At 41.4% G+C, this 10,431-nt stretch overlaps 1 pseudogene; it reads right to left on the reverse strand.

Annotated features, from left to right (window-relative positions):
• Window positions 1-474: 474 nt before the first annotated feature.
• On the reverse strand, window positions 475-1,581 carry LOC129513927 (hsc70-interacting protein-like; annotated as a pseudogene).
• Between the last annotated feature and the right edge of the window lie 8,850 nt (window positions 1,582-10,431).

The following is a 10,431-nucleotide window of genomic DNA, read 5'->3' on the forward strand; positions in this document are numbered from 1 at the left end:
TCCAACTCAAACTTCATCTATTTAAATGTTATATTTGCCTCCTGTTAATAAACCTTTATTTCACTCAAAGTGAGCAGTATTAAGTATGTAATACTTACATACATGGAGTTTATCTTCCACTCTGAAGTAGCTTCCTTGCTCAATTAATCCAAAGGGAAAAAACTGAAATGATTAGTAAAGAAAAATGTAGGGACTAACACACTCTTTTAATGTTTTTAAATATTTTTTAGGTCTAAAAAGTGTTTAAAGCTTGTAATTCCTAGTAGGAAAACATTATCTGCATGAATACCCTAATGGCAAACCACTGTAGAATGTTGCAGTTGCATGTGGGGCAGAGGGGTAGGGATTCTCTTCACGGCACCCCAGCTTTCTTCTTGAAAAGGTCAGAGGTACGCTGGTTTGTATTATTGCGACATCTATTAGGTGATCGAAGTTGCTTTTCCTTCAGCAAGGGCTTTATTTGTCAGAAGGGCATTATGCTTGATCTCCAAATTTGGCTGACAATTTACTGATGAGATTCATAACCTTTGGGTTGCTCTGATATTTTGACATATTTGCTGGGTTCTGGGCTACATCCTGGAAGGCCACCGTAACTTCTGGATCCTGCATGGCCACAAGAACCTCTGGGTCACTAAGAATTTCATTGAGCCCAGGCATTCCTGCCATTCCAGGCATCCCGCCTGCCATTCCAGGCATTCCTCCAGGAAAATTACTAGGCATTCCCCCTGGAAAGCCACCTGGGAAAGAGCCATACTGAGCTCCTGATTGTCCTCTGGCTTCTTCCTCCCTCTGGGCTCTTTCATGTTCTTCCCAAGCCTTCTTAACCCTTTCTATTCTTTCTTGGATATCTCGCTCTTCACGTTTTCGTTCATACTTCCTCCAACGTTCAGCAATTTTCTGGGCCCTGGGTTGAACTTCTTTCAGCATTGCACTCGCATCTTCCTCATAATCCACTTTACAAGCAAGGAACAAGATCATGTGCTGCTTCTTCCCAATGACCCAGAAGTCTGTGTGCTTTCCCCCGCCACTTGTAAGGCTGAGCTGGATCAGGATTTATTTCAATAGCTCTGTCACAGTCTCGAATGGCAGCATTTGGCTTCTGTAATTTGATGAAGACACTGGCTCTCTTGGCATACAAAATGGCCAAGCGAGGATTCAGTTTGATGGCATCTGTGAACAAGTCAATGGCTTTCTGTAGTTCGCCATCATCTAGGGCATCAATGGCAGCCACTTTTTTATCATTTGCCTGATCCATCATTTCCTCGGTTATCTCTACATTTTCATCTCCCATTTCTTGAGGGGCATCAGTACCTGGTTCAATTACACCTTCATTGTCCATTTCTAGATCACTTTCCTCACTTGATGGTTCGTCTGTCTTTATGTTTTCCTCTGCCTTCTTCCTGTTTTTCCTTCCTTGATATTGTCTTCTGATTTAGTTTTATGAGTAGCAGGTGGTATTTTACCCCCCATGCTCTCCACTCACTCCCGCAGGACGTGCAGTTCCTCAGTGTGCAGAACACTCAGATCCTGCTTACACATTTTCACAAAGGCCCAAAGCTCGTTCACTTTGTGGGGGTCCATGATCCAGAGGCGCTGGCGGGCAGCGGGTGCAGCTGAGGCTGTGGCCTGATTCCAGGCGCAGGTACCAGCCCAGCGTGACCATGTGGAAGGGCCCTACTATGCTCTTCACGAAAGCAGAAAGGAGTTTTCTTCCCCACATGGGTAGTACCTTCTGCACATCTGTCCTCAAACTGTGTTTCCTTGTGAACCTAACATCTTACAGCAATTTCTCCTGAGCAGCATTTTCAGATTTCACTCCCAGCTTATCTTTGCTCTGACCCAGAGAACAGAACATGACTTTTTGCTCAGAATTGCTCAGCCCAGGGATCCCTGGGTGGCTCAGCGGTTTCGCGCCTGCCTTTGGCCCAGAGATCCTGGAGTCCCGGGATCGAGTCCCGCGTCGGGCTCCTGGCATGGAGCCTGCTTCTCCCTCTGCCTGGGTCTCTGCCTCTCTCTCTCTCTCTCTCTCTCTCTCTCATAAATAAATAAATCTTAAAAAAAAAAAGAATTGCTCAGCCCCCCAATGCCAGTCTGTTGTCCTTAACCCCAACCTGAACTCCTCTACTCTCTTACCATGAGATGGACATTCCTGCAGATAGATCACTGACAAATTCATCCTCCAAGCACAAAATCTGGGATGGCCAAAAATGTCTGAACCCTAGCATGAACACAGTTTAGGGTCTCATACTATATGGAACCCCTGCTACCTTAGCACTTGAAGAAAATTATTGGCATTATAAAATGCCAATCTGTGGTTTGGGTTATTAATTGGGAACCTGGTTACAGATTATCAGAACAAAATGTCAAATTATCAGAGTCCAGTTTACTTCAACAAGTACCTCAGCACCGGAAGCATCAGGCAGGGGCTTCCAGTCAGGATGGCAGACGTTGAGCATCCTAGAGCACGCACACAAAAACTTGGCTTGGCTACAAAAACACTTTAAAAACAGATGTTGGGCTTAAGAGCAAAACAACAACAACAAAACAAAAACAAAAACAAAAAGATTACCATTCACAGATATGCCAGAAACAGGAAGGGAACTCAGGAATCAAAGAAGTGGGAGTTAGCTGAGAGCCAATAGGGTTGCCCTACCAGCAAATGGATGGCTGGAGAGAAACATTAGGAAGCACAGATAAAAAATATGAAAGTTCTGTTCTGTGTCTGGACAAGAGTCACGCTCACATCATCAGTGCCCAGAGCCTGCCCTCCACTATAAGTGCGCTGGATTCACACTCCCTCGCTGGGAACTCACAACTCACCACACTTTAAGCTCTCTCAGTTTGTGTGTGAATTTTACCCACCTCTGTTGTAAATACCGTCAGGATTCCTTTGTATTTACACCTGCAAAAACAATAGCAAAATGAGCCTAATCTTTAATATTATTCATGTTCTCTCTCATTTCACATTATTCTTACCCAATTTTGTAGAGTGCACATAACTTGCAGATACTTCCCTTCAAATCTGACTTTCCTTGGCTTCTGATTTAAAAAAAAAAAAATGTTTTCTCTTATCTGCCTGTGTACTCCCTAGCTTCTAGCACAGAACAAATGTTTGTTAAATGTCTTAATGAAGTAAAAAGATACGGAAGACAATCTTCTTCACACTTTTTCCTGGAATCAGGCTTGGAGAGCAGAACCATTTGAAGTAGAGAACTCCTCACACTTAGAGTCCATTCATGCTCTATTTTAGTAAAGTCCATTTACCAAGAATGTTTGGGAAGGTGTCCATTCATATACTCACCCCATATTCAACCATGACTAATAGTCAATAAATCAGAGTAAGATTACATTATACTGGCAAACTGTTTTAACATGTTTTGAACCTCCTTGGATTCTGAGGGCCCTGTAAGATCACATCTGGCCTCAAGGTAACATATTATGAACTCCACTTACATGGTTAAATGCTATGGGTAAAAAATACATTAAAACTGTGGGTGTAGGAGAAGAGGTTGTTTGATCTTTGGTACGGATCCTGGATAAAAGGGCATTTACTGGGGCACCTGGTTGGTAGAGCATGCCACTCTTGATCTTAGCATTATGAGTTCAAGCTCCAGGTTAGGTGCAATTTACTTAAAAATAAAATCTTCTTAAATAAAGGAGGAGGCATTTACTATGGCTTCGTATTCTAGATTCAACCTCACAGCCCTAAGAGGAAATCACCTCCTAATGAAAGATGACCCATCACAGAAGGTAACTCTCCATATTTCCAGTTGACAAGTCCAAGTCAATTCCGTACCTCTTCCATGAACCCTACCCAGGTCCCCAGCCACATCCTTTGCTTGCTCTCCTGGAGCAGCACAGCGGTGCCCTCTACTGGCATTTATTCATTTGCTAGAAATCTCTATGTTCCACTAGAAGTTTCTGGCCAGTAAACCAAAACTGTTTAACCTCTGCAATTTGTGCAGCCCTCACCATACCCATTTCAGTGAATATTTCTCATATCACCAACTTTTTCTCAAGCATTGAAGACTTAAGCTGCTTTTCATAGATTTAACATTTTTTAGATTTTTTTAAATTTTTATTATTTATTTATTTATTTGAGAGAGAGCATGTGTGAGTGGGGGGAAAGGGAGAGGAGGGAGAGAGAATTAGAGAGAGAGAGAGAGAATCTCAAGAAGACTCCCCACTGAGCGCAGAGCCCAACACTGGACCCCAAGATCATGACCCAAGCAGAAACCAAGAGTTGGCTACTTAACCAATTGAGCCACACAGGTGCTTCAAGTTTTAAATTTCTTCAAGCTTCCACAGATAGGGTAGAAAACAAGAATTTTATATTAAAGTAAATGAAGAGATGTTGAAGGAAATAAACAGGCAAGACGACTGTGAGCTAGACAAAGACTTGACCAAACAGTAATTTCCTAGTTTCAAAGGCCCCAGAAGAGCATCCTATAGCTGGCTCTGCCCTTTCTCTACCCTTGAGCATCACCTATGCACCATAAAATAATGATGCAAGTAGGGCAGGAAGCACTAAGCAATTCTGTGTAAACATGGTCAGGGTCTTCACATCTCCAGCCATATCTCAGAAGACTGGAAGACTCAGAAGCCATGTAAGTTCTTTACAAGCACGGAAGCCCTCAGAGTCAGAGGGATCACACCCCCACTACCATTGCCTTTCTCTCTTTCCTTCTCTTGCCTCAGCACTACACACTAGAACCCCAGTCCCCAGCAGATACTAGCACTGTCCCCAGGACTTGGGATGGGCACAGGACCTTATAGTCCTTATTCTCCCTTCTCACAGCTGCTTTTCCTGTGGATTGTAAACATTCCCAGTTAAAGAGACATTTCACAAGGACTTTGTTCCAGCTGGTGATTTCCACATGATGCTCCAGATGACACATCAGTCCCTAGAGAAACTGTTACCAAGCCGATACTCCGAGACGTGGAAGCCCAAGCTCAGCTGACTCATCCTGGGGCTCCTGGGGCTCCTGGGGCTCCTGGGGCTCCTGGGGCTCCTGGGGCTCAAACGATCCACCGTCTCTCCCCATGCTGCCCGGCTTCTACCTACACACGGATGCCTTTCAACATGAAGCTGCCATTATAATGAGGGACCTGCTGCAGGGAAGAAAACTATCTTGCATCTAAAATTTTGGAAACTTCCAAGAGCCTACATCTGAAGTGGTGTTCTGCTGGGGGAGTGCACAGTCGGTACCAAACAGGGCATGGGAACCAGACAGATGCAACAAAGCAGGCCACTCACTGCAACACTGGCCCATGTTTTGGTCCCTGGGCAACAAAGGTGGTTTATCATGGGGAGGCTGGTTTCTTTCCTGGGCAACTTGAGAGACTTGAACAGGATCAGAACAGGTCTGTCCACTACCCATTCTGAAATCCCATCAGCAAGAAGTGGAATTAACAGCAGGAGATGGTTGCTCTTTGATCAGCTCCATGATAAATCAAACATTCAATTGTTTATAAAATGCATTTAAATAAGATAAACTTAAGAGCAACTTAAGTATAAATATTTTACCACATAATCAAATTTACTAATATACCTTATCACAGCATAACTGTACTTGCTAAAATAATTTAAGTGATATTTTCTAACTATTTAAAAAAATAACTTTTTTTATTGTTTAAAAGTCCTACTGGTTGTCCCTAGCTTCTGTGGTATTAAAGTGTTCTTCAGAGTCTCTCTTACGATTTGCAAAGTCTCTTAATATGAGTATTAACCCTCTGTGATATGTGATAAAAATACTTCTCCCCTTTGCCTCTTCATTTCCTCTATCATGCTTTTGGCTTACAGAGCTTGTATTGTTATTATTCAAATTGCTATTCTTTCCCCATTGAGTTGTTAGGTTGGGAAAGTTCTTCCCTATCTGGAAATGACATTTTCATCTAAGAGTTTGATAAATGTGTAGAATTTATATTAATAAATGATGGGAGGGACATCTGGGTGGCTCAGTGGTTGAGTGTCTGCCTTTGGCTCAAATCATGATCCCAGGGTCCTGGGATCAAGTCCCGCATTAGGATCCCCTCAGGGAGCCTGCTTCTCCCTCTGCCTGTGTCTCTTCCTCTCTCTCTCTCTCTCTCAGTGTCTCTCATGAGTAAATGAATAAAATCTTAAAAAAAAAAAGATAGGAAATAAATATCCAGCTTGTCTTCTGAAGAGTCTACCATTTGAACCAAAATGAAAATTACCTTTGAATCAGCTGTTCACACCCTGTCAGCTGACTCCCCCTCTCTCTTTCTCTGGTCTGACAGAAGGCTGCTTGCACTTAGGCTTTCCCATAATCAAAAAAAGAACCACTTATCTCAATCAGGCAAAATACAGGCTCCTTTTCACTTAGTAGTCCAGGCATTTCTAGACATTCCTTCGCAGTTTCATTAACTTCTTGTACGTTTTTAATTACTATCATTCAACACTTTCCTTGGATCCTCAGAAATGAAAAGGTGTTTTGTCTGTACCTATTTTCACATAATATATAACCAGCTACAGAGCAGTCCCATGTTAACTGGTAGTTAACCTTGACAACCCCTCACTCTCTTATTCAGCTGTATTTTCCAAAGCCAAGTTTATTATTTCACTTGAATAAGCATGTACCAGTTACCAAGCTACAAATGACATTAGAAATGAAGTGCAAAGATGACCACTTTTTTTCTTTTTTACCCACAGAAAGGTTTCCATCAAGTTTACAAACAAATAAACTGTATTATTTGTCTACCACAGTACAACAAATTAGACCAAAATTTAAAGGCTTAGAACACTGAACATTTTTCCTCACATGCTCTCTGGGTTAGGAGAAGCTTAACTGGGTGTTTCTGGCTCAGGGTCCCTCTTGACACTACAGTCAGGTGTTGGCTACAGCTGGAGTTATCTCAAAGCTTTCCTGGAAATAGAGGATCTACTTCCAAAGAGGTAGCTAACAAGCTGGTGCTGGCTGTTGGTGGGCAGCCTCAGTTCTTCTACACAAAACAATGGGAGCGTCCCCACAATATGGTGACTGGCTTCCCATACAAGCAGCAACCCAAGGAAACACAATAAACACTGCAATTCACTTTATGACCTCATCTCGTAAGTCACATCCCCACTTCTGCTGTTGTATATTGGCCACACAGATCAGCCCTGATTCTAGGTGTCAGGATGTAAGGATGCGACTACCAGGAGACAACAGTCACCAGAGCCATGCTCAATAGGAAGGAACAGTTACAACGCAGACCTGGATGAGCACTGGGTATTATACTATATGTTGGCATATCGAATTTAAATTTAAAAAAAAAAAAAAACACAGGCCTTTCTTCCATTCCCTCATCTCAGTGGAGATCATCATGGCACCCACCTGCCACAGTTTTGTTGAGATTGAGGAATACAATGGATCTGAAATAGCATCATAGCATCCAGTACACAGTGGGTAGTAAATAATAACCAGCATGTGCTTATTGATTTGTTATCAATGGTTTTATCACTCACACATCCTGAAAAGGATCACTCAATGCAAATATCAATCCTCTGAACCCAACTGTAAGTACCAAAGTTTCTACAACTGATACAGACACAGGCATGCATGCTCTTGGTGAAACCATTTATTGCTATAATCACCTTAATGAAATCTGTTAGAAAGGGCAAGTGATCCTAAGTAAACAAGAGGCATTATTGGCTGGCGCTGAGGAAATATCTAAAAAATCCCAAGGCCAGAAAGTGAAACCAAGCTTCTACAAAACCGGTCTGAGGAACTAGAAAGTCAGAAACAAGTTACTCTTCCATCTTTCAGGAACTACATGGTCTTTCAGTTCTGTTTCTTCACTCTCCCCATGTCCCTCTGTCCCCACTATACTTTCTCAGCTTCTGCAAGTCAGTAGAGATAGAAAGAAAAGAGGAGGAGGAGGAGGAGGAGGAGGAGGAGGAGGAGGAGGAGGAGGAGGAGGAGGAAAGGGAAAGGGAAAGGGACTAGACCAAAATTCTTTTGACTGGCAAGATGAGGAAGGCCTTGCTGGGAATTTAACCAAGTAGAGTTAATGCCTCAGTGAGAAAGACACCAGGCAGGCCACTCTGGCTCCTCTGGGGAGTGACTTCAGTCACCTGCACATGGTAACCACTTTATAATGAGGAAAAATTAGATATATGATGAAGAAATTATACTTCATCTAGAGTCACTTTATCTAATAGAAATATATATGATGCAAGACACATGTGGTTTTACACTTCCTGATGCTTGTTTAAAAAGAAAAAGGAGAAATTTATTTTTAAGATATTTTCTGTAAATGAATTATCTAAATTATCATTGTTGTGAAATGAAATCACTATTTAAGTTATTATTTATGAGGTAATTTGTCTTTCCTGTACTAAGTCTTTGAAATCTGGTCTGTAGTTTACCCACACAAGGCATCTCCATTTGGACACTAAATACTATTGGAAATACCTGATATGTGTTTAGATTTAATAAAATTAACAGTTGAAAATGTAGATTCTGAGAGATAGCATACTGTTCCAAACAGTCACAAAACATTTCCAAAACTGACTTATCAGTTTTAAATTAATTAAAATCACAAAATTTGTAATTTCATTCCTCGGTCACACTAAACACACTTCAAGTGTCCATTAACTACATGCAGCTACTGGTGACTATATTTGACAGCATAAGCCTAGAGCTTGCACCACTTTAAGAAAAAGCCTTGGAGGGGATCCCTGGGTGGCTCAGCGGTTAAGCATCTGCCTTTGGCTCAGGGTGTGATCCTGGAGTCCCAGGATCGAGTCCCACATAGGGCTCCCTGCATGGAGCCTTCTCCCTCTGCCTGTGTCTCTGCCTCTCTCTCTCTCTCTCTCTCTCTCTCTCTCTGTGCTTCTCATGAATAAATAAAATCTTTAAAAAGAAAAAGCCTTGGAGCATTTTGTCAAAAAGTTATGCTGCAGACAAAAGCTGTTTGATAAAGGAAAGGATTAGAGTCATGTATAAAACAAGCATTAGTTTGAGCACGTATGCCTAAGAGACCTTTGAACATTGCAAACCTATTTTTCCTCACCAGCTGACTCTCTCCAGCCCAGCAGACATTACTGATTCACATGTCTTACTGCTCTCTACCCACAGGCTTCAAGCCTGAAAGGAACACCAATCTGGGAAATAGAAGCAGTTCCTTTTGCAAAATATTCCACCCTATAAGTAAGGTAATGGGAGTAGACCAAGGCAACAAGAAGGGAGTTGCACATCTTTGGTGGCGAGTCCAAAAAGTTGTTGGTATGTTTTTGCATTTAATCATCATATTACTATCCAACTGGAAGAAAGGTATCATATTAGAAGAAATGTCCTATCAATATCAATAATCTTTACAAATTTAAAAATTCATACTAACTGAAAATAGTAGCCTGTCAGCTACCAGAGGACAGGAAATTTTGTCTGTTTTATTCACTGCTACATCCCTAGGACCTAGGCCCATAATAAGAGACCAACAACTATTTGTTTAGCAAACAAATTAATAAACAGGTTGACAGCTTCCCATGCAAGAGCCATGCAATAGCAATAATATCATAAAGTTGAGTTTCAAATCTGTCATTCATTCTTCTCAACAGACATTTTTAAGTATTAATATGTGTCAGTCACTCTATTAGATGCTGTGTACATAAAAATAATACACACAAAAATAATGGTAGGAAAAGGAAAAGTGTCTTTATGGAGCACCCGATCATTTAAAAAATCACCTTTACATCACTTAAAAAGGGGCACCTGGGTGACTCAGTTAAGTGTCCAACTCTTGATTTTGGCTCAGGTCATGATCTCAGGGTCATGAGACTGAGCCTGGTGTTAGGCTCCATGCTCACCAGGGAGTCTGCTTGAGATTTTCTCCCTCTCCCTCTGCTCTTCCCCTATCATATGCACTCACTTGCACTCTCTCTCGCTTGCTCTCTAAAAAATAATTAAATCTTAAAAAAAAGAAGAATTTGACTAATAGTGTTTTTATTTTCCTCAAATACTGTATCAAATATTAAGTTGCAACTTAATCAGAGACTATCAGATTCCACCTAACTCTTAAAACCTAATACAATTTCCATCAATAAAAATAAACATTCCACCTACAAAAAAGTACTATGGATTTGACTCTGGATCTGGTTTTATTGATTGTGCCCTAATTAGGCATCTCATTTAAGTTCTCTTTCCAAGCTCATATAGGAGTTTTCTTTTCATTTCTTGCTTAGCCCAAGTGTTGGCTTTTTTTTTTCTTTTTTTCTATTTTGAGGCTTTTCAGACCAAGCTAATCATGGGCACATTTCCAGATTGTATAAGAATAGAGAAAGAAGCTGATTGCTTAATTCTTGCTTCTGACTTGGAGCTTGCATTAATTAGCTAAAGCCAGAGTCCTCAGCATGCTCTCCAGGGCCTGTAGTCTGCTGATTAGCAGTGACAAGGCCATCTGGCCTTCCTGCTACATATTGGAGAAAGT

This window comes from Nyctereutes procyonoides, unplaced genomic scaffold (genome assembly GCF_905146905.1).
Source record: "Nyctereutes procyonoides isolate TBG_1078 unplaced genomic scaffold, NYPRO_anot_genome, whole genome shotgun sequence".
NCBI lineage: Eukaryota > Metazoa > Chordata > Mammalia > Carnivora > Canidae > Nyctereutes > Nyctereutes procyonoides.